Below are 25,236 nucleotides of genomic sequence, written 5' to 3' on the forward strand. Positions count from 1 at the left end.
TTAGAAGGGAGATCAACCAGCAGTTGCATGCTTCAACTCTGGTACAGTTCCATAAAGCTCAAAGGATCCAGAGAGGTTTGAGATTTCCATTAGAATCAACCCTGTGTAAGGATAATCCAGAGTTTAGAAAGCGATGGGGATTGATATTGAGTAAATGCCCACTCAACCTCATCCTATTAACAATTGGGGAGTTGTCATTGTTGTGATGCTGGAAATGCATCGGAGGGACAGGGCCTCCATATCCTTGTCCTTTACTGCTTTTTATCGTGTGTTCTGTCGTGTTTTCCACGCAGAAGTTCATGTGGGACTCCTGGCGGGTCAGCTCTCTTTTGGTTTGGTGAACGGACCCCTGGGATACCCTTACGGCAGCCATGGGTGGGGGTACAACCCTGTGCCCCTAGTGTATGTTTTTGGGCACCTCTGGGTGGCCCGCAGAGCAGGGTAGGGGCTGGTGGCAGCTCCATGCTGAGTTTGACAGGTGTGCGGAGTATCCTCCATTTTGGGATACCCCGGCCCTGCCATTGGGATCAGTTGATTCCTGATGGAAAACAAGATGGCCCCGGTGGCCCCTTGCTTTCTATTACCCATTACCTTGTTTTCCCAAAGTCCTGGGAAGCCCTGACTCTGTCCCTTCACCCTGACTGGCTGTTGGGTGGAAATGCCATATATGGTGTTGTTGTGAAGGCCCAGCCAGACTAGCTGGAGCCTTCCCGTTGATGTATGTTGTGGGTACCTCCTGTGGGTGGGACCTGGGTGAATAGAGTTTGTGACGAATATGCATTCTGTGTTGTGGGTGTCTAGTATCTGGTGGTTGACACAATGACTGAGACAACCCTGCTCGAAACCGGTATGAATGCAGCTTGGAGTGTTGAATGGCTCGGTACTTGTCCCAATACACATAACTTGTTGTGAGTGTCTGGAGAGAAGTGAATGGCCTGAATACATTGTGTGCCTGATTGGCTGCCTGTCTGCATGAATGCCCGTACTAACTGGAAGGTACACACCTGACACTCAGAATGTATAACTGACTTTAATATGCATGTGGTGCTCTATTCTGAAATAGAGCGATCTATTTAAGAGTAATTCAAGGTGCAGGGGAGAAAAGATATCAACCCTGGCATATGGGTTGTACAATTACACAAAGACCAAAAAAGAACCCTATTAGGGAACTCCCGTCCCCTGCACTCTATTTATCGCTTAAGCAAGCTGAGTAAAGATTTATTCCCAAAAGGGGAATCAAAGTAAATGGAGTAAATCAATTTAAAGTTAAATGAAACAACATAGTAATTCAAGATATCAGTTTAGTATCGAAACATATTCATCAATTCAAAGAAGAGTTGGTTATCCAATCAGGATTTATTTTTCAAAGAGCAAATGCCCAACGCGTTTCGAGATAATGTTCTCTTCATCAGGGGCTGTAGTTATTCGTTGTGTCAATCACAGAGACTCTAGAGAAGTATATACAAAATAATGATAATGTCAGAGTCTTCATTCTATCAAACACACTGTTTAAAGAGACGGCTCTGGTAGCAAAAAGTGGCCCAGCGTTCTTTCGCTTTCCTAATTGTGGAGGTCTCTAGCGACTGCTGAATCTCCCCGCTCTATTTGTAACGAGTGGCGCCTCCATCTTTCCAAAGTATAGTGCTCATTCAGCATTTTTGGCCTCTTTGGTTATACTATAGGGGACCCAGACAGCTACACCTGATTGGGATGACACACTTGTGTAACAACATGACCTAGTCCATCCTTTAATGTAACATACGGTATGCTCTTTACCCTTTATACACCTAGTAGTATTTGTAATAGTCTATTTTCACTCACACTTGATTTACAATTGTTTGATAGAATGAAGACTCTGCTAAAATGATATTAACTCTAGTTCCTTGTTGCTTTATAAAATATGATTGTAGACTGTGCTAATTAGTGAACTGACTTTTGCTTTAAGAACACATATGGTTGAGTGGATAATCCACTGTCTCTAAACATTCGGTCTATGTTATTATTATCATGTAAACTGACATTATCATTATTTTGTATATACTTCTCTAGAGTCTCTGTGATTGACACAACGAATAACTACAGCCCCTGATGAAGAGAACATTATCTCGAAACGCGTTGGGCATTTGCTCTTTGAAAAATAAATCCTGATTGGATAACCAACTCTTCTTTGAATTGATGAATATGTTTCGATACTAAACTGATATCTTGAATTACTATGTTGTTTCATTTAACTTTAAATTGATTTACTCCATTTACTTTGATTCCCCTTTTGGGAATAAATCTTTACTCAGCTTGCTTAAGCGATAAATAGAGTGCAGGGGACGGGAGTTCCCTAATAGGGTTCTTTTTTGGTCTTTGCATGAATGCCCGTAGTCGTGATTGGAGGCTTGAGTGTGACCCAGAGGAATGAATGGGAGATCAACAGTATATCTGGGGACCTCTCACTGCTAGGAATCGTGTTCAGAAGCTGAAGTCCACTACGACGAGTAACTGGATTAACTGACGTTTGATCTTGAAACCCCCGCTGGACGAGAAGGAGTGCTGTGGCTCTCCCTCGCAATCTGAAGGCTGCTATGTTTCCAAGGACTGACCCAGAGAGGACCTGGTAAGGCGCCCTCTTCCCGAGCTACGAGGGACCATCGTGCACAGCTGATCCTTGCCAACGCTCCCTGGTAGACAGACCTTCGACAGGGTGCCGACCCGATACGGGGACTGCTGCAGAACTCCAAGGAGAAGCCCTCGGACTGTTGTCCACCACTGTCAATGACTGCCGTCGCCGACCGGAGCTGCCGTGCTCCCGTTTGCCTAAGAACTTTAATTGATCATCGGACGCTCTCGTCTGCATCGTCATCCGCTTGTCTCCTGCTGGAGAAGCCCGACCGTTGACGCGCCGAGGAGCATCCACTGGTGGGTTTCCCGCCACCTAAAGACCACAGAGACGCCGACGACTCGAGGCCCTTGCTGGGCCACAGTTCTTCATCATCTCTTTGCGGTCCAGAACTATCGTCACCGAGGTGCCCCGCACGCCTCTTCCTTGCAGGACGCCAACGCTCTGTCGTCGACGACCACCGCTAGGAACGAAGTGGCCACTTCCCTGCCGTAGTTCACCCAGTTCACCGTTGGACATTCGACGACCCGTGACTCCTGCCTTAAAGGGAGGGCACTCAAGAAGGGCCGTCGATTCCCGGACACCGAACGCCAAGTTCCCCGACACCTCTCGACGATTCGTGGCTCCCGTCTGAAAGGGAGGCACTCAAGAATAGGATCAGTCGACGCATCGTCGGAGAACTCTACTCAAACACGTACATTGGGGGGTAAAACCTTAATAGGAAGAAGTGAGACTATTGAACATATGGACTGGGCTTTTGCGATATAGCCTTATTTTACAGGTTGCCCAGGTGGGGGGGATCTCCACACAGAACTGTGCCTAGGGGTAGGGGTCAGCATTCTGCCTATTGTTTCAACCATCTTACGTCCTCCCTATCTCTATTGCTGGTTTCCTCGTTATTAATCTGTGTGACATTTTAACCGTACAGTTGATGCACTTGAATGAGATTTGATAACATTAGTGGTACCACTTTAGAATTGTATATATTTATCATTATTGACTTCCGAGTACAAAGTGCGTTATTGTGATCGTGTACATACCTTTGAATATTAATTATATAAAGACTGTGTTTTCATTAATACCGTGTGTGGACATTCCTTTGTGGGGGTTCGGGGACTACACTGTACTTAAGAACCAGCCCGCATAACCTCCTGAGAAGCTAGGCCTTGATTGCTCGACCACGTACCAATAATAGAGAATCTTGGCTGGGGTCCTCTGTGCCTCTCCTCTACCATATAAAGAGCGGAAGTACAGACACCCCCTACCAGTCTTTACAATTGTCTTTACACAAATTAGATAGTGAGAATTAGATAGATATTCAGGTTGTCGCAATATTTTTTTCTCTGTACTTGCTTTTTTTCTATCTGTGTAATTTGTGCAACTTGCATTTCTTGATGTGATTGTTCTTTCTTTAGTTGTTTTAAAAAGCACCATGAATTAGGATTACGTTTTTTAACGATTGTTTTATTCCATTGTGCCATCCGAGTTTATTATTCGTTTTTACATTTTCCTGTATTACAGCCGAGTAACAATTCCATATTATTTTGCTAAAACGTGCCCTTCTTCGCGTTCCACTTCGAGTTAATTTTCCAATTTGGGTTGAGTCAAAATAATCTAAATGTTGTTCTAAATATTGTTCATTTTCTTTAAAAAAATCTGTTTCTATTAAAAGCTTATAGTATTCCTCAACATGATTTACTGGTACAAATGCTCATGCGAGAAGTAATTTAATGTTATGTTGAAATTCCAAATCATCCGTATATCTATTTTGTATTCCATTTTGTTGAATTTTGCGCCATAAACATTCTTCCTTACTAGGGTCCCTTTCTCAGTGGTCTCTGTTTACTATCGAAATTAGTGTATTTCGCTATACACGTTTCGTTATATTAACTGCTTTCATGTTGTTAATAGCAATTCGAGAAATACGTTTACGTTATATGTTTTTTGTAAAACCATGCTTTCGATATATGGGTTTCCATGTAAAGACATGTAACCGCTGGCGAGTCATCACCTGCAATGCCAGCAGAGGTTGGTAGCCTGACGTACATGTGCTATAAACACATGATTGTACCAGTAGGAAGCAAATGGGGTGGGGGACTTAACCTATTCATTAGCGTGAATGTTGAGGTGAATATTACAATTAACCCAGCTTCTACCCCAGTGAGGACTGCATACATAAGTTGGCTATGATATTGGACAGAACACCACACAGGGTCAGATGTTGATGCTGCCTCGTGTCATATATTGGGAGACTTAGATAAGCAGCGTGTCGACTTTGTGTGCAGCATGGAGAGCGGCGACATATTGTTATAAATCCATGAGCTAAACAGGTGCAAGAAAAAGATGAGCCATAATGGGGCAAAGAATATGGATTTCAGGGATCTGTGGTTGACTAGTGCCTCAATTGTGACGAATCGAGGGTATTCATCCCTTCTCCCCAAGGGGGAGCCCCCATGTTAGGCTAGGGAGGTGAGCCTGCACCGCAACACCTTCCCTGGTGTCGAGGCAAGTGGGACCTCACTGGGAGAGACTTCCCCTTTGGGGACAAGGACACCCATACCTGTCAGGAACTCCCTACACCAGAAAACATGATGGCATATATGGGACTGTCAAACCATAACATCTATCAAAACTGGGATCTGGAAGAAGCTAACAGATGCTCTTATTTGGAAGAAAAAGAAACTGTCGCTTTAAGCCGAAGTATCCAATCCGCTGAGACGTGTGGGTTGAAATGTGAAGACTTGCCAGACATTAAGAGGGATGAGAAGTGAAAGAAGAAGCTTTTGCCAAGCAGGGGAAGTCTCCTGGTTACATGATGTTGAGAGGAGGCGAATCCGCAACGGGACACTGAGCCCGTGACATACAAATTTGTTGGAAGGCCGCAATGAGGATGCTGAGAAGCCATTGTAGCAGCGAGCCTGAGAAGGAACAAGCTAAGTGGGTCTCACGAAGCAGAGAGCCTGAGAAGGTGCAAGTCGAGGGTGGCTTGAGACGTGCGGATGGCATGACCACAGGAGAATTTGGGTGGGCAGCAGGCCAATACAACAGTGCTGATACCGCTAATGGGCAGCCACAGCAAGCTGCGCAGCTTCCCATTACCATGCCGAGTTGCCAAGCGAATGAACAAGGACTGTATGTGAGAGACATTGTGGAAAGCAGAACTGCGTGGGGTGTAGAAGCACAGACTACAGGAAGCCCCTAAGAAGCCCATAAAGGTTTCCAATAAAAAGGAAGGTAACGGGAAACCGGGGAGGCATGGGAAGGTCCTGAATGAACATCATTTAAATCTCAGTGATACCGAGGAAGTTTGTTGAAATTGAATGTTAAATGGTATTACTGATCAGATCCTGGCCTGGTTGACCTCCTTTCTCACCGACTGACCCTCTCAGGTCCAACTGTGGTCTTTCCTCTCTTTTATCCCTCTCTCTACTTGTGGTGTTCCCCAGGGTTCTTGCCTCTCTCCCTGGCTCTTCAACCACTACCTGGCACCTCTTACCCACCGCATCGCTACTTTCTATTCCAACTGTCAAGGTTATGCAGATGACAATCAGACCTCTTTCTAGCTCCCCTCACCCACCGCTGCTTCTTCTCTCATACCAGACTGCCTGGCCACAATTGAGGAATGGTGTGCCGCCAATGATCTCTGCCTTAATAACAGTAATACTGAGATCCTCCTCATTGAGACACCCACTCCCTCCTTTCCTCTCTCTCTCTGGCCAGCCACTCTGGGCCATCTTTCTGCTCCTTCCTGTGAGGCTAAGAACCTTGGTGACATTTTCGACTCCACCCTCTCCTTACATATCTGACGTCTCTAAGAAGTCAAACTATCAGCTGCACCTCCTCAGAGGTATTCTTCCTTTTCTCACTTTCCCCCAGAAGCTCACTGTCTCCAGAGCTCTGGTCCTCTCTAGGCTGGACTATTGCAACCGCCTCTTTCTCAATCTTCCTGCTCTACTCTTTGACATTTATAACTTATCCAGACCAGGACTGCAAGACTTGTCCTTGGCCTCAATCCCAGGGATCTTATCTCTCCAGCTCTGAAATCTCTCCACTGACTCCCAGTGGCTGCAAGGATCAAGCTCACAGCCCTCTGCATCGTCCACAAGGCTTTCTGGGGCATGGGACCGATCTACCTCCAACATTCTCTTCCAAAACATCTTCCTTCTTGAGCTCTACGCTCATCCACCTCCAACTCTCTGAGGGTCAGACGCTTCTCCAAGCAGAGAGTTGGGGGCAGATCTATCTTCCCGGCTCGAGTCTCCCTCTGGAACAGCCTCCCTGCCTCTCTCAAACCTGAGCAGAACCACCTCCGGTTCCAGAAGCAACTCAATACCTTCCTTTTTGCTTGCACTTTCTCTCTTCCTCTCCCCTGCTCATGCATTGGATTGCTCTGCGCACTGGTCACCCTCTGAACTCGGGCCCAGACTCGGGCCTGCCCAGCTGCCTGTGCACTGCCTCCAGGCTCCCCAGCACTTAAGGGTCTGTATCCGCAACCCTACAGTCACTTCTCTCTGCACTTATGAGCCACCCACTGACTGCACTTGTACGTAAACTGCTCTTCCCCCTTCCCCTCCCCCGGCACTTCTCCCCTTCCCTCTTTCCCGCATGTGCATGATCTGAATGACACAAGGCCTAGTAAGATCGTTATTTTGTCCTCCCTTTGTTCCCCCCCCCCCCCGTTGTCTTGTCGCGCCTAGAAACAGGCACATTATAAATGCCACATCATATCATATCATATCAGTCTTAGAAAGAACATGATACAATTCCCAGAAAGGGAGGCTAAGGGAAATGTGAATTCCTTGATAAACCTGAACTGTAAAAATTGATTGATTGATATTGTATTTCTATCGCGCTCATACACAAGTGTATCAGAGCGCGACCAGGCAGGGAAAGGGAACAGGGGAGAACAAAAACAACGATCTTACTAGGCCCAGTGACATTGAGAACGTGCAAGTGCAGGGTAGAGGGAGAAGGGGGAGAAGTGCATGGAAGGGGGAACAAAAGGAGAGTGCGGAGCGAGAAGGAAAAAAAACAAAAATAATTATAAAATAATAAATAAAAAGGCAACAAATAATGGGAGTGCAGCCAGCAAGTGGAAAGTGCTGGGTTTATGGCAGCAGGCCGTGTAGGTTGAAAGTGCAGGAAGAAAAGGGGAGGGCTGTATGGGTACAGATACAGACCCCAGTGCAGGGGGTGGCCCGGAGGCAGTGCGTAAGGGTGGCAAGATGAGCAGGTACCTGGGCCCAGAGGACAGAGGGTGGCCAGGTACATGGTGCCGAGGGAGAGCAGAATCAACAGGGGAGAGGGGAGGAGAAGGCAGAAGCAAAGAGGAAGGTTTTGAGGTGCTTCCGGAACCGGAGATGGTTCTCCTCAAGTTTTAGAGTGGCAGGGAGGCTGTTCCAGAGGGAGGCCCCAGCCGAAGACAGAGATCTACCCCCAGCTCGTTTCTTTGAGAAACGACTGACCCTGAGGGAGTTAGAGGTAGAGGAGCGGAGTGCTCGAGATGGGAGGTATTTGCGGAGGGATATCTGAAGGTATGTTGGACCCAGGCCCCAGAAAGCCTTGTGGACAATGCAGAGGGTTTTGAATTTAATCCTTGCATCCACAGGGAGCCAATGGAGAGATTTCAGAGCTGGAGAGATACAATCCCAGGGCTTGAGGCCAAGGACAAGCCTCGCAGTCCTGTTCTGGATAAGTTGTAAATGGCGGAGAGTAGAGGCAGGTAGATTAAGAAAGAGGCTGTTGCAATAGTCCAGCTTAGAGAGAACCAGAGCTTGGGAGACAGTGAGCTTCTGGGGGAATGCGAGGAAAGGAAATGTGAGATTACATATCTTGGAAAAGAGGAAACAAACTGAGAAAAGCATAATGTCAATATTCATGAATGTGAATGATCTGAACAAAAGAAAGAGAGATATGGTGACACTTGAGGGACTGAGTCATAAAGGGAATATATCTCTACCTTGTCAAGCAAAGAGAAACAATTTTGTAGAAAAAGGAGACACATGGTAAGTAAGAAAGTGAGAATATGAAGAGTGAAAGGCTTGAATAGCCTTGAGGATAAATCAACCGGAATCAAGTATACATAGGCCCAAAGTGGGAAACATGTGAGCCAGTTTGAGAAAAGAACTGTATGAACTGATAAAAAGAGTGACCAAAGAATCTCTAAAGATCACATTTTAAGAAGATAAGTGCGGAAAGCACCAAGCACCAGAAGGGAGTCTTTTCCAGCCCTTTTGTTTTGTTGAATTATTGATAGGCAGTGGTCAAAGTGTGCAAAAGGAAGCACTGGAACTATATTCCCTGCTGGCCTGCCCCCGCTCCTCACAACCCACATCACTATGCCCCCTCCCACGTGCAATACAAACCTCTAAACAAACGCCCCTGCTCGTTAAAGGGACGTGCAGTGCACTTAAGTGCAAGTTTCAACTTCTTCCTACACTTTTATGTTAAAACAAATCAATTCCAGATGGGTTTCTTTTTAAAATAAAAGTATAGGAATGGTAAAACTTTATTTAAAAAAAGTAGAGGAGCACTGCTCCCGCTCACTTTGACCACTGGTGATAGGGTCAGAAAGGTAGAGCTTGGAGGGTGGACATATTCTTTTGGACATTGAGAAAGACGACTGACGAGTACCTTAGTTTATTCATTTAGGTAGGGAATTCCCCTATAGCTATATAGAGAGCTAGGCCTTTGCATTTATTATTTAATAAAACCTGGAGTAAAAATGGCCTTCTTCTGATCCTCCACATTGCCCTAGGCTGAGATAGCACAGAAAAGGGGAAAGATATTGGGGTGACTGAGAGGTAAAGGATGAGGCCCCCCAAAAGAAAGTCTGCGGGCATTCTGTTGGCGCAAATCTGATTTCATGGCGACATTGGCACAGACTGTCATGAATTGATGAGGTGCTTACCCCCATGATACTCTTGGAAATCGGGGACACACGTAGGAACAGGTAGGGTGGGTAATACCCAGTTTATATGACTGTCAGGTCTGACCTACGACTTGCGCTACACTTTTGAAATTTGAATGGTCTTAAGAACCCCAAGAAAAAAGTGAAAAGTCTTAGCGTACACTTCGAAAATGAAAGGTGATGTGGTGTTCATACATGAGAAGGGGTGTGGGCCTTTGTTTAAGGAAAAAAACACTATAATGTGTAAAAGAAATTCAGAGGTTATACTGCAACAGTGGTGGTGGTAGAAGTCAGAATGGAAACTACGTTTATGTTCTGGCAAATGTATATGCCCCTATGTCTGAAGACCCTGCTTTCTTAATACAAACAATTCTATATATGAACTGTGAAAATCTTATCATTGCAGGACATACAAATGAGCCTTTGGATGTCATCTTGGACAAATCATCAGGAGATGGGTTCCAACGATCAACTAACAGAGAGGAGATCAAACCCAGGATGACTGCGCCGGGTCTCTGGGACATCTGGCTCCTGCTTCCTCCAAGAGACAGGGCATTCCCTTTACTCTGCTGCACATGGGGGCTTCTCCTGGATAGACTTGCCCCTCCTCGCAAGGGGCTTGGTGTTGTCAGTTAAATACAGTGACATGGGGGACAGTAATTTTGTATCGTGCTCTGCAGAGGCCAGTTACAAAGGTGCAGGGGAAACAGAGACAACAATCACAGCGGCGCTTTAGTAACTCCTTGTTGACTGAAGAAGCCTTAAGGGAACCTGTGAACACGATATCAAGGACTATGGTCCTCATTACACGGTAGGCGGTAAGGGTTTACCGGTACCTGTATCTTACCGGTACCGGTAAACCCTTACCGCCTTACTACGAGGTCCCTTTGCGGGTTGGGGAATTTAACGCCTGCTTTTTGCAGGCGTTAAAAACCAACCCACAAAGGGACCAGGGAGCTAATTACGGTACCGCAATTTGCGGTGCCGTAATTAGCACCTTCCCCATTCCCATTATGCCCTAGGGGGCAAAAATAGAAATGGGGAAGGGCAATGGGGGAAGGGGGAATTACTGCCCCACCAACCTTGGAATAGGGCGGTAATTCCCCTTTCCACCAAGGCTGTGCCGGTATTTTACCGGCATGGACCAAGGTGCTAATAGCACCTTGGTCCACCGCCATCCGTGTAATGAGGCCCCATGAATGCTGCCCTCAATAAAAGCACAGTGAACTCAGTAGCCATGCTGTGGGACTCATCGAAAGCTTTCTGCAGAGGTTCAATAATCTCATACTCGGCCAGGAGGAACAAAGAGAGGGAAAGTTGTACCATGGCGCAGTGAGGCAGCTCAGCATCTTGACCGACCCATACTGGTAAGATCCAAGTGAGCAACATTTGAGCCACTTGTACAGAACAAATACAAAGGAAATTAAGAATACATTGGGAAGGCAGAGGTGTATTGCAGGAATCTCAACCACGACTCCTGAGAGTATAGCAAAAAGACCTCAGGCTACTGACCTGCAGGATGAAGCAAGTCAAAGTAAAACAAGGAAATGCTGGGATAAGAAGGAGGGGTGGATGGCTGGGGATCGAGCTGAAGACATTAGTGCTGAATTTGGGGGCTGCACACTGGTGATTTTGTGTCAGATGCAGAGACAGAGTTCCCACAAGATGACATGCCCATAGCAGAGTTAGAGGCACCCATAAAGGAAGATGGCCCCTTTCTTTTTTAGCCCCCATCTTGCGCAATTCACTGTTCTAAACTTCGAAGCATATCAACCCACCTATCCTTTCGGCCCTATCTGAAATCTTGGCTTTGCTTGAAGACCTTTAATACATAACATTTTCAGCCCATTTTCCATTCAGGTGTTCACTGTCAGCACCAAGAACCCATTTGCTGTGGTGTACTCTGCATTTTAGAGATTGACTGAGACCTAGATGTTCCTCTGACTGGAATGAGGCTTGTTTCGGCCCTGTCTGCAGCAATGGTCTTCTGGGGCCAAATCCTGCCTTCTGTAGCCTGTCATGATGTGACCAGCCTTTCTGTTTATCTCTTTGGCTTCTTGTTTTTCAGAGACTGCCTCCAAGTCCCCAAGGATGAAAAGATGTCTCCGGCATTGTGAGATCCCACCAGCAGTCGGTGAGAATAAATCCTGAGGTCTTGGCCTTGTGAGTCTTGGCAGAAGACTGGGCTGTGTGATGTTTAATAGACTCCATCACACACCTTCCCCCTGCGCACCGACCACCTGGTCTATTGCACCCTCCATCTGTAACACACCACTCAATCTTTTTTTGATAACACATTTTATTGTTTTTTTAAAAACAAACAAACAAATTCAAGCACACAACAACTAGCAGGTCATTGTCTGTCCCCTTCAAAAAAGATACCAGTAGTCGAAAGTGGATATACATGTTACAGAAAATTGCCCCCCCGTCCCTCAATCTGAAAGTGCAAGATTACCACGATATGTCCCAACAAGTCAATTCAAGCAAGCCCTGACGCCTGTGTTTTAATGGGCGTCCTCCCATCTTTGCCATATTTTTTGTGCCTTTACCGGGCATCCTCTCGCTGTATATACCCTGCGCTCCATTGCGACACAAATGTCCACATCTGTCACCCATTGATCATAGTCTGGCGACACCTCAGATCCCCATAGTTGTGCAATGTTCCTTTTTATCAGTGCGGTGGCGGTGAACAGAAACAGTTTTTCATATCTTGACAGTTCGTTCTCACCCTCCACCCCCAACAGTAGCAGTTTCGGGTCTCTAGGGATTGTTTTGCCCATAACTGTCGGATATGGGCGCAGTCCCACAGGGTATGAAAGAAGGTGCCCTCCTCAGTTCTACACCGCAAGCAGGCTGGATTGCTAGTCCTTCCCCACCTATAGAGCGCCACTCTGGGGTAGTATACCCTGTGTAGTATCTTTAATTGGATTTGCCTGAGCCTTGATGATATAGCCACTTCCCTAGGGAACATCAAGGCAGCGATCCATTCCTCCGGTAATATAGTACCCACATCTGTTTCCCATTTGGCCTGTAACTCTGACAGTTTTGACGTAGCGAAGGAGGTTATAGCACTGTACAAGAGTGACGTTATTTTGTGTTTGATTTGTTCTGGGAATAGGTTTCGTTCTATAGGAGTATATTCCGGCAGGGTGCTTATGTCAGGGAGGCAGGCCTGTAGTGCGTGATGCAGCTGGGTATGGTGGTATTGTTCGGTCTGCGGGAGATTGAAGTGGAGAGCGAGCTCTGTAAATGGGATTATGTTGCCTTCTTTCACACCATCACCTATTTTCAATACCCCTTGTCGCGACCAGTTCGGCCATCTCGGGAGCGTGTACAATTCCGGGAGATTCTTGTTGTTCCATAGTGGCTGTGCTTGGGACAGCTTGTTTTCCCACCCCACAAATTTGTGTGTATCTGCCCAGATTCGAATGGTGTGTGATTGCATAGGTGGTCATCCGGGTTTTCCTCTTGTAGAGATATTTCATGTTGGGTTTTTCGGTGGAGTGTGTCTCTGATGGTCTGTTGTGTGGCGCTGAGGTGTCTCCATGCAGTTTATCATTCACGACTGCCATCTGGCTAGCCGAGTAGTACGTCTGCAGTCGGGGGAGCCCAATTCCACCCTCCCATATGGACCTCTGGAGAGTAGCAAGTGCTATGCGTGGGTGCCTACCATCCCATAGCAGCTTCCGGAGTGTTTGGTCTATTTTGCGAAATTCATTTTGCGGGATATGCAGTGGGGCGTTTTGTAATATATATAGGAAGCGGGGTAAGGCCATCATTTTAAAGAGTGCTGCTTTGCCTAGCAGGGTTAAGGGGAGGGTTACACCACTCATAATTGAAGTGTAACAAGTATCCACTCACATCCTCCCACTCTCCTTTGACGTTGTCATCACAATTCCGCCAATACGCCAACCTCCACCCCATGGCTACGCTCACATTGGCTGGGATGGCATCTCAGGATACCATTCGCCATAAAGTAACACACTCATCATCAGCGGTTTCTTAATACATAGACGCCTGCCTGCAGATTATGGTTTCTTTGATCGTCTTCGCACCAACACATCAGTCCCCCTTTAGCAGGACTCAAAGCGCCAAGAATCCATAAAAATTGCAGAAGCTGTGCTATACAAGGCCCAATAAAAACACAACATAGAAGATGCCAAAAAGAACCGTATGCTCCACTCTCTCAGAAAAAGGGAGACAGTGGAGCCAATGTGACAAGATCACAGGACACGATCACTTTGCCAAAGTGGGGGCTCGATCCATGTACACATGCAACAGGAATGACTAAAGGGCCCATGACCAAAGCGTGCCCAAAAAACCAAGGTCTTGCAGGAGGAGGAGGCATAGCTGTTTGAAGATTAAACAGGGCAGTGAACACGAGTCCTCTTAACATGTGTCCAAAAGGACAGGCTTTAATTAAAGTACATAATCCTCATTCCCGCTTTCCAAAACTGACTTCCCTGGGAAAAGGCCAGCCACTAGGCTAGAGAAAGAGATTTCTAAATGTTTGCATTGCAGGATACATTTCCCATCACTAATGAGGCGCCCCGGAGTAGAGGAACCAAGGGAGAGCACTGCATGGGAAGTGCCAAACATTCAATTGGAAAAGGTCCAGTCAGTAACTTGATGATTCCACACTCGCTGGAGGTGGAGCCCAGTGCCCCAACGAGGAAAATGAGGGACTGGGCGGCTGTAATTAATCATCTCAGCCATGAAAGTAGTTTGCTAGTAGTCTGGAGAAGACTGGCTGATGAGGATGACCTCGCCTCTAATAACCATTCAAACTGGGGTTCCCCCACTACCTAAATATCCACAGCATCTACTATCATGCTTATGTGCCTTTCTGTTTTTGTCTTGTTCACTAATGTACCAGTGTCGTGATACTTATGGGTTTGGGTGCTGTCAACAAATACAATAAATAAATAAGTAAATAAATAAATAAATGGCCTCCAGCGGCTCCATGGACTGGTTAATAGATGGATCATTTCATTTGGGGCTCTGAAGCTCCCACAGAGAGAAAGCAGTGCATTCAAGTCCATCTTCAAGTTTGCTTGTTTCCAATATCGATGGAGAGCTAACAATTTATAGACACTGCAGCGTTCAGAAACAATACGTCAGCCTCTCTTCCCGCGAATAAGCAAAGTACAAAAGAAGATGGGCAGCAGATGCCGTCCCACACGCTGTCAATGTCAAAGGTGTGTTTTGTATAGCACCTGGATGGCATTGGTAGGGTTCTGTGGCACTGTATTCCTATTTCTTTGCCTTGCTACCCGAGATCAGTGTATGGATGTCGTGCAAGTAGGAGAGGGTCATGCCCTTCGGGTCATTTCAATATGAAACGAGACAATGAAAAGGACGTTTAAGCGATGTAGGTGTTTACTAGATTACCCAGAGGCAATGCCTAGGTTTCAGGGTGTAAAAATCAAAAATAATTTTAAACCGTACCCTTTATTTAGAACAAACCGCACACGGAATGGACCCTTGACCATTGGTTCTACTATTATCCAGTTTAATGGCACTCCTGAAAGTGTGAAGGGATGAGCCAGCTAATATGGGACTCCTACCCTTTGACTGAATGCTGCACAAAGAGTTTAGCAGTAGGCACCCAGCTCGCTGAGTTACCTTAGTATTTACAGGTAGGAATATTGAATGGTGCGGGCCAGGTTGCTAAATCGTCCCAGCACATGGTGTCTCGTGTGGGACATAGGCCCACAACGTTCAGTCATGGTGATTTGACTTCACCGCCCCAGACATCCGTGAAGGTTAAATTCCATTGTCTCTAAAGTATAAAGATGGAGCTGTGAAAGAGACATGTTTGGCTAAATGGAGCTAATGATACTTTAAAAGGGAATGTGAAAGGAGAAGACGTGCATTGATGACATCCTTCTAAAAATGATACTAGACTTAATTTATTTGTTCATGGCCAGCTCCATAACACCAAGCAATGCAGACCATGTTTGTGCTGAATTCTTCATCTTAACATGCATGTCGCTTTTTCTTGGCGGGAACGGTCATGTTCTGACTCCCAGTTCCATCCACATCGTTATGTGGAAGTTGGGTTAGGGCAGGGGGTGGGACCCAAGGGAGGGGAAGTGACACGGCGCAGGGGGAATGAGATTGGCAGTTGAAATAAAGGACGGAGTTGAGACCGGACGTATCCGTGTGGGCCTCCCTGATTGCTGTGCATTTGCTGAAACGGCACAGGCCGTACACGCAAGTGTTGTTATCCACACTCTTACAGGCACATGGAAGGGTGTTATCCACACTCTTACTGCACATGGACGGGGACCTTCTCTCTAAACTGCTAAATGAATATGACTGTCCTCGGTTCGGGTGCAGGCAACCTATTTGCAAAGTAATCATCACTTTGGGCCAGACTGATGTCCTTCCCTGACCCACAGAATACTTCACGGTTGTATAGGACTGCTCTGGTGTTGTGTGTCCTGCAGAAAGCCTGCTTTTATATTCTGAAACACATACACCCACACACTGATCTTTATACAATTGTGAAATGTAGTGCAGCGTGCCCATCCTAAACAAATTAAATAGTTGTTGCAGATATTCCCAGGCAGATCATTGGTGAAATTGAAGCCTGTAGCCCCCCCCCTTGCAACAGGGGCAGCAAAGAACATTATAGGGGTATCAGGGCAACGCACAGGGGTGGTAGCTGCTGCTCATGGCAACCACTAATTGTCGTCCATGAATGAAGAGTAGTTATACTACTGAAAATGTTATTTCGTTCGGACGATAAAATACTCAAATCAGTATTAACCAACCTTAAGTCTCCACAATAGCTACTTCTTCAGGGAACCAACACACTGAAGCTGTACCTTATAACTAGACGCAGAAGAGCTCAATACAACACATGATTGCCTTTCACTGAAGATCTGTTGCGATTAATCAAGAAGGTACTATTCAACTTGCAAATAAACGCTGTGGGAGAGCGGTCGTTTACGTCATCAAGAGCCCCCTCCCTCTCACCGCCGATGCATTTGAGAAACCAGACAATGCTGTGCGTGACACCAGCTGTCATGCCAATACCACAGCGAAGGCTTGGAAGGCGATTCCCAATGAGACAACCATATTATATTTACTCCCGAAATGACGAGGGAAAGATGGGCTTGCAGAAGCTCATGCCCGAAGGTCTGATCAAGCAAGTGACCAGGTGGCGGACGTCCTAACGAAATGAGATAAGGACGCACTGGGGGTGAAATAGAATGACATAATAAGATGATGTGTGCATATTGAAGAATGAAGATATAACCAAAGAAACAAGCCACAGAGCGCACAAACAGATGAAGAAATACATGCACACAAGAAGATAAATGACAAGAAGCACACCTGGCGTAAATTTGCCGAAACACAAGGTAGATGAGAGAATCTAGAGACTTGCTATGGTAGTAAATAGAATGCAGGCCAAGCCGCCATCATAGACAAAATGGGCGCCGGTTCTCGTATATTAGTAATCAGAAACCCTCGAGGAGAACAGCTAAAGCTGCAAGACGGACACATGCGGAAATATGAACTCATACACAAAATAGAGGAGGCTGTTCTGACTTGAAGTCAATGATATTGCAGCTGGGCCAATCACAGAGTCTCGAAGAATTCAAGGGATAAGAAGTGTGCGTAGGACTTATTTCTCTTAGAATAGACACAGGATTGAACAACGCAGGTGCCAAGAATTAAATAATCAAAGGCATGAACATGGCTTCAATATGGACACTATCGTGGTCTCCTCACACGTGATCCAAGGGCTGAAAATAGGATCTATTCATAGGTACCAGATGAAGATAGCAACGTACCTTCACTCCCATTGAAAGTCCAAGAAAAGAACATCAACCAAGGCCAACTGCAAAGAAAGACCATTGACTCAGAGCCAAGGTGATGAGAGATAATAGGGTAATTGACTTAAAAGGCAGCTGTCTGACGTGTTGATTCCACACCTGGTTGCTTAGCTTACGTGCTGCTAACGAGCCGAATGTCCTAGGTTGGGTACAAGCGTGCCAAACCGATCATAAGGGGTTGTGCACAAAACGTATTAGACATTGTTGCAAGGGCAACCAAACCAGCTACTGGTACCGAGTTTACTGCCTAAGTTAAGTGTAGCTAGGGGGATGTTCTAGAGGTGCCCACCTGACATAGGGCATCCAATAGATGCACTAACACTTATATGCTTGCATATGTAGCTCTGTCCCTTAACCAATTCCAACTCCGATAGGTTTTATTGTTTGTCACGTAGGATGACATCATAGCTGATGTACATTGGGGTATAAAGGCAACCCCGCAACTGAATGTGTTGTAAGCGAGTGTGGATTGCAGATGGTGTTTGCCAGTTTCTCCCTGTTTTATTAATTGATAATAAAACAGTATTTTGCCATTTTCTCAGAGTTCTTCTGGTTATTTGGACCTAAAATTATTCTGTAGACCTCCCATCCTAGACACGATACGCTCCAAATTGCTAACTGCACAACTTTTATTCCAGACATTAGGCCTCATTACGAGGTTGCTGTCAACCCTGTAACACTGTTACCGCCACCTGAGATCCCGGTGCCACCGTGACATTACAAGTCCCGATGCCCCGGGATCTCAGGCAGCGGAAATCGTAAGTCCCCATTCCCACAGAGTCCCATATGGGAGTGGGGAGACGGAAGCATGGGCACCGTTGCTAACAGTACTGGTGCTTTTGTGAAAACTGTCCCTACCGGGGCCGATGCACCCAGCAGGTCAGACCCTGCAGGGCGCAAAGGCCCCGGCAGGCACAGTTGTAGCTGCTGGTCCAGAATGGGTGCTGGTACGTTGCTACTGGCACCCTTAATTCCGGCCTGGCAGACGTAATGAGGCCCATTATTTGGTTAACTCTGTATATGTTGTTTGTGTTTCTTATCATTTGAAAAAAATAAATGATTTAAATGTATATCACACCAGAGACACACAGGTTTTTTCCAACTTCCCTGAGTTAAGTACTGTGCCTCTGTTTTAGATTCAAAGGTATGCAGAGGCGGCCATGTTTTGGTCGGTCTGAAATGTTACTCTGTGTTTACTTTATTTTGAAGTAGACATCAGCAGGCTCATATGAGTTTCTAGAGGCTAGTATGATATCCTTGTCCCTCCCATAATTCTCCCATGAGTAGACGCCATCTTCACCTATTGGTCACGGAAAGAGGAGCAGAGAGATGTTGTAAGTTAGGCTGCTAGAAGATTACCACTTATCCTGTTTGGCTACCAGAGAAGTTCCCCTACAATGTCTGTAGGCGTTGCACTGTGTTTGTAATCAGTTCCTTTCATGGAACACAGTGCCACATGCTTGACTGGTAGAATGGTGTAAGGAAGGAAGGGGCGAATTAGCCCCCCGCATACATTCTACATGAGATGAAGCGCTTGCTCTTGCACTAGTGGGGGACGCCTCCATCGCCCTTCTTCTGCCATGAGGAATAAGTCCTCAGCTGGAGCCGAGGTGGGACTATTGCAAGACACACTTGGACTCCATTTTGTGTACCCTCGACTACATCTTTGGATTAGGCCGCAACTCGGCACTATGAAGTCTCCTCTCCCCTCTGCAGCGCCGCGCCCAGCGAGCACGAACTGCCCCAACCTTTTCTGCACGGCCCAAGTCCCCTTTTCTCACAGATGCACTGAAGGTAACTGCAACCATTAACATTATGTATGTTATCATTCTTCCTCTGAGCTCACTGTCCTGTGTGTGAACCAGTCTGAATCATGACTTGTAGCTCGTCCATCTAAACAAACCTGCTCCCTCGTCCCTCACCCTCACTGTTGGAAAATGACTGCATGCGTAACCTTGTTCCCTCCTAAGGTATTCCCTTGATGTAACAGAAGTGTGCCACCACTGTGCTGACCACGCCAGAGTGCCCCCAATAAACTCAGACCTCTGTTACGGTATATCCTGTCCTAAGCTAACATGTGTCACTCCACCTCCCATTTCGCCCAGATGCGCCAGACCAGCCCAGTCTCCAGGTCATCGCATAAAGTAAGACCCCCACACCTTTCACCTTATGAATGACTCAATGTGACATGATGTAGTTATGTGTGTACAACTTGTAAGCCTCTAAGATTTACTCAAAGGTATATTGAAGCTAATTTTTTAGTATATGCCAAGAATAAGTATTTATGCCAGTTTAGCAAGTTTCAACTGCATCTCCAGCTTGACCCGACATTCACCCCACCCGCACAAGTCCAGCTGAACCATGTGAGGCTCACCCTCCCGCCAAAGGAGCATTCAATCCAGACGGAGCAGCACCTACAGGCCTCTATGCATCGTCGCCTTGCAACCAATAATATTATACTTTGTAACCCTTATAGCTGACATCACTGATGATGCCTTTTTGCCTTATAATCCATTGTAATTGTAATGGTTGTTCTCTGGATGCCGAAAATGATATAAACCTTTGGCAACCTCGCAATCTGGTCTCATTCCCTACTGGGATGTGTCTTTTATTCTGAGTTTATGTTGGTAAAGTGGGGAGTGAGCCCTTTCAATGGTCAAGCCCAAAACGTTGAGGAATAGTGTTGGGTGGCATGCGTGATGTGCCTTGGCTGTTCAGCAGCTTCACTGTCGGTGGATGACTCGGCCGACACGAGTCAGAGAATGTCTAGCAGGAAACTGACGCTAACGAAGAGTCCAAAATGACTTCACAAAAGGGAGTTGGGGCCCGTAATGTTACAGAAATTGAGATTCCTAAGGTGGAGAGAATAACCCCAAGCAAATCTACCTCCCTGAAGGCCACAAGAGTGCAAGTGCATCAAAAATGGGACAAACACCCATTAAGGAAGATGAAACAAGAACAGAAGGGCCATCCCATGCAGCTCCAATAAAACTATGAAAACTACGCATTGTGGGCCAGGTGAACCCAAGAGTTAAACATGTGTCCGATAACTTGTGCCAAAGAAATCCCATGAGTAAGTGCCTGTGAAAGTGAAAAACATTTTGGACTCATAAAATTGGAAGTAGGAAATCTTTGACACAGAATGACTATACGCATAATACTTCAACAGCGGAAGAGTCTACGGTAGGAAAATAGGCACCAAAATAGTGAATGCTGATATTTCAGTGCCCTAATTTGCCAAACCAATACAAGAGGTTGAGGGTGGCATTTTCTTATAGACCAGTTTCGGCATCCCCTTTGAACCCAGATTCCAAAACATTGAATAGTATATGTTAATTGACATGGAACCAATGACTTTCCAAGCGGCCAGGCACCACATTCGGTCATACGCTGTATTAAGGAAAGGAAGGACATTTCCAAAGGGGCAGAAGAGAACTTGTCCTGATATTATAGAAATCCCTACCAAAATTCGAAGGATATAGCAAAATATTTCTGGCGAGTCCAAGGAGATATACACAGAAATATGTGATTTTATCTCCGAAGAAGTAGAAAATGTAATATATGAGCATCAAAATGTATGGGAGGGTTATCATATGGACTCACCAGAAGACAAGAAACACCCTGTTTCCTCGTCTTCAAATTATCACTAAACAACTTACCTTATGGTGCTAACAAGAGCTACTAGTAGATTTAACAAATATCTAGTGGAAGTGGACAATGATTCTGAATTTTTAAAGTTTTGGCGCTGTTACTACCGGACCAGCAAACTACGAGTTCTGCTCTTGGGTGCCTTTCCGCCCGCCAGGTCTGACCCGGCTGGCGTACCGGCACCCGTGAGCAGAGCATGTCGGATGCACCGGCACAATTCACGAATGGTGCCTGTGCATCAAACCTCTCCATTCCCACTGAGCCCTCTGGGGTTCAAAGGGGAATGGAGAATAATTTTTACTAGCACCCGGCAATGGGAATGCCCCGTTACATCCCCATTGCCGGGTGCCGGTAAAAAAAACAACTCCGGCGGCAGCCGTGCCGGTAATTACCGGCACAGCTACCGCCAACATCGTAATGAGGCCCAAAGTCTTTTGGGCGAGAGGGCCAATAATGAAGACCTTTCTTTTTGGAAGGCATTTAAAGAACGACACCATCACTAGGTAGAATTAAACCACATTGGAATTTAAGTAAGGTTTTAAAATAGCTCTTGAAACCCCCCTTAGAGCCTATGCACAAATTTGATCTAAAGTATGCATCAATGAAAGTAGCTTTTCTCCACACACATATTAAATGATCTACAGGTGTATCTGTGGGTGAATCCTTTCCAAGCATTCACAAAAACAAGGTGCTGCTTGGGGCACACCCGTGGTTCACTCCCAAGGTCATGTCTAAGTTTTATGTCAGTACCGTAGTGCATTGTATAGATAGCTCCTTAGGAATGTCCTCTTGTTGATGTCTGTCCTAAGTTTATATGACATGTTTTATGTCAATCAATGCAGTGAAGTAGTGATCTTCCTGTGCTCTTTAAAGACCCAGAGCTTTGTGTGGATGAAATATTCCATGGACTAGATGTCAGAAGAGCTGTCATGTACTTTATGCACTTAACAAAATAGATCAGAAAAACAAGTCAATTGCTTTCATTTACTACACACACAAAAGTATTCGTAGACATTGCACCTAAGGCAACACAAATCAGGTGAATTGTAAAATGCAATCAGGAGTGCTGTAGGTGAACTATCACGACTCTAACAGAAAAGTCAACAGCCCACTCTACAGGAGCAACAGGCACAACTCTTGCATTATGATCTCATGTGTATCATTAGCAAACTATGCAAGACAACTACATGGATATCAGCTCATTCTTTCACAAAGCAATATTGTATTGATGCACAAGCTGTAGCAAACTCTTTATTGGGGCAGGCTGTAACTAAGAATATATTTGAAATGTGCCACACCCTTGTTGTGACAATGCTGCTAACTGAGTCTAAATTCCCTTAACAAACACTTTGTAGTGAACAAGGTGCAAGCTGGAAAAATGAGCCAAGAATCCTAGAATGGACTGAAAATGCTCATCCCAACAAAAGGGCTGAATGCTTGGTTAGTGAGCCCTAAACAGCTAACCACAGGGGGAGAATCAAAACTGGTTTATTCACTCCAAAGGGAGAGAACAGAGACTGGTTTACTCATTCCAAAGTGAGAGAACCAAGACTGGTTTACTCATTCCAAAATGAGGGAACCAAGACTGGTTTACTCATTCCAAAGTGGGAGAATCAAAACTGGTTAACTACTCACTCTGAAGTGAAAGAACCAAAACTGGTTTACTCGCTACAGTGAGAGAACAAAAACTGGTTTACCCACTTCAAAGTAAGAGAACCAAAACTGGTTTATCCACTCCAAGGTAACAGACCCAAAACTGGTTTACCCACTATAAAGTGAGAGAACCAAAACGGTTTACTCGCTGCAGTGAGAGAACCAAAACTGGTTTACTCACTCCAAAAGGAGAGCACCAAAACTGGTTTACTTAGTCCAAATTGTGGGAACGAAAACTGCTCTACTTGCTGCAAAGGGAGAGAACTAAAACTGGTTTACTCACTCCAAGATGAGATAATCAAAACTGGTTTACTCACTGCAAGTGGAAGAGAACCAAGACTGGTTTACTCATTCCAAAGTGGGAGAACCAAAACTGGTTAACTACTTACTCTGAAGTGAGAGAACCAAAACTGGTTTACCCACTATGAAGTGAGAGAACCAAAACGGTTTACTCACTGCAGTGAGAGAACCAAAACTGGTTTACTCACTCCAAGGTGAGAGAATCAAAACTGGTTTACTCACTGCCAGGGGACGAGAACCAAGACTGGTTTACTCATTCCAAAATGAGAGAACCAAGACTGGTTTACTCATTCCAAAGTGGGAGAACCAAAACTGGTAGACTACTAACTCAGAAGTGAAAGAACCAAAACTGGTTTACTCACTGCAGTGAGAGAACGAAAACTGGTTTACCCACTCCAAAGTAAGAAAACCAAAACTGGTTTCCCCACTCCAAGGTGAGAGAACCAAGACTGGTTTACCTACTATAAAGTGAGAGAATCAAAACTCGTTTACTCACTGCAAGGGGGAGAGAACCAAAAAGAACATGTTTACCCACCAGTTCTGCAGGAAAGAACTGGTTTACCCACTCTAAAGTGGGAGAACCAAAACTGGGTTACTCACTCCAAGGTGAGAGAATCAAAACGGGTTTACTCACTCCAAAAGGAGAGGACCAATATTGGTTTACTTACTCAAAATGAGGGAAGGAAAACTGCTCTACTTACTGCAAAGGGAGATAACCAAACCTGATTTACTCACTCCAAGGTGAATCAAAACTGGTTCACTCACTACAATGGGGCGAGAACTAAGACTGGTTTACTCATTCCAAAGTGAGAGAACCAAGACTGGTTTACTCATTCCAAAGTGAGAGAAACAAGACTGGTATACTCATTCAAAAATGTGAGACCAAGACTGGTTTACTCATTCCAAAGTGGGAGAACCAAAACTGGTTAACTACTCACTCCAAAGTGAAAGAACCAAAACTGGTTTACTCGCTGCAGTGAGAGAACGAAAACTGGCTTACCCACTCCAAAGTAAGAGAACCAAAACTGGTTTACCCACTCCAAAGTAAGAGAACCAAAACTGGTTTACCTACTCCAAGGTGAGAGAACCAAAACTGGTTTACCCACTCCAAGGTGAGAGAATCAAAACGGGTTTACCCACTGCAGTGAGAGAAACAAAACTGGTTTACTCACTCCAAGGTGAGAGAATCAAAACTCGTTTACTCACTGCAAGGGGGAGAGAACCAAAACTGGTTTACCCACTCTAAAGTGAGAGAACCAAAACTGGTTTACTCACTCCAAGGTGAGAGAATCAAAACTTGTTTAGTCACTCCAAAACGAAAGGACCAAAATTGGTTTACTTACGCCAAAGTAAGAGAACCAAAACTGGTTTACCCACTCCAAGGCAAGAGAACCAAAACTGGTTTATCCACTATAAAGTGAGAGAATCAAAATGGTTTACTCGCTGCAGTGAGAGAACCAAAACTGGTTTACTCACTCCAAAAGGAGAGCACCAAAACCGGTTTACTTACTCCAAACTGTGGGAACGAAAACTGCTCTACTTGCTGCAAAGGGATAGAACCAAAACTGGTGTACTCACTCCAAGGTGAGAGAATCAAAACTGGTTTACTCACTGCAAGGGGATGAGAACCAAGACTGGTTTACTCATTCCAAAGTGAGAGAACCAAGACTGGTTTATTCATTCCAAAGTGAGAGAACCAAGACTGGTTTACTCATTCCAAAGTGAAAGAACCAAAACTGGTTTACTCACTCCAAGGGGGAGAGAACCAAATCTGGTTTACCCAGTCTAAAGTGAGAGAACCAAAACTGGTTTACTCACTCCAAGGTGAGAGATTCAAAACTCGTTTACTCACTCCAAAAGGAGAGGATCAAAATTGGTTTACTTACTCCAAACTGAGGGAAGGAAAACTGATCTGCTTGCTGCAAAGGGAGAGAACCAAAACTGGGCTACTCACTCCAAGGTGAGAGAATCAAAAGGGGTTTACTCACTCCAAAAGGAGAAGACCAAAATTGGTTTACTTACTTCAAACTGAGGGAAGGAAAACTGTTCTACTTACTGCAAAGGGATAGAACCAAAACTGGTTTACTCACTCCAAGGTGAGAGAATCAAAACTTGTTCACTCATTACAATTGGGAGAGAACCAAAGCTGGTTTACTCATTCCAAAGTAAGAGGACCAAAAGTGGTCTACTTACTCCAAACTGAGGGAGCGAGAACTGCTCTGCTTACTGCAAACAGATAGAACCAAAACTGGTTTACCCACTCCAAGGTG

General features: G+C 45.4%; 1 protein-coding gene across 7 annotated transcripts in view; it reads right to left on the reverse strand.

Annotated features, from left to right (window-relative positions):
* Nucleotides 1-25,236, reverse strand: part of FYN (FYN proto-oncogene, Src family tyrosine kinase) — a 776,649-nt gene that overhangs the window by 11,041 nt on the left and 740,372 nt on the right. The window lies entirely within an intron of this gene.

This window comes from Ambystoma mexicanum, chromosome 4q (assembly GCF_040938575.1).
Source record: "Ambystoma mexicanum isolate Mex_15411 chromosome 4q, UKY_AmexF1_1, whole genome shotgun sequence".
Taxonomy (NCBI): Eukaryota; Metazoa; Chordata; class Amphibia; order Caudata; family Ambystomatidae; genus Ambystoma; species Ambystoma mexicanum.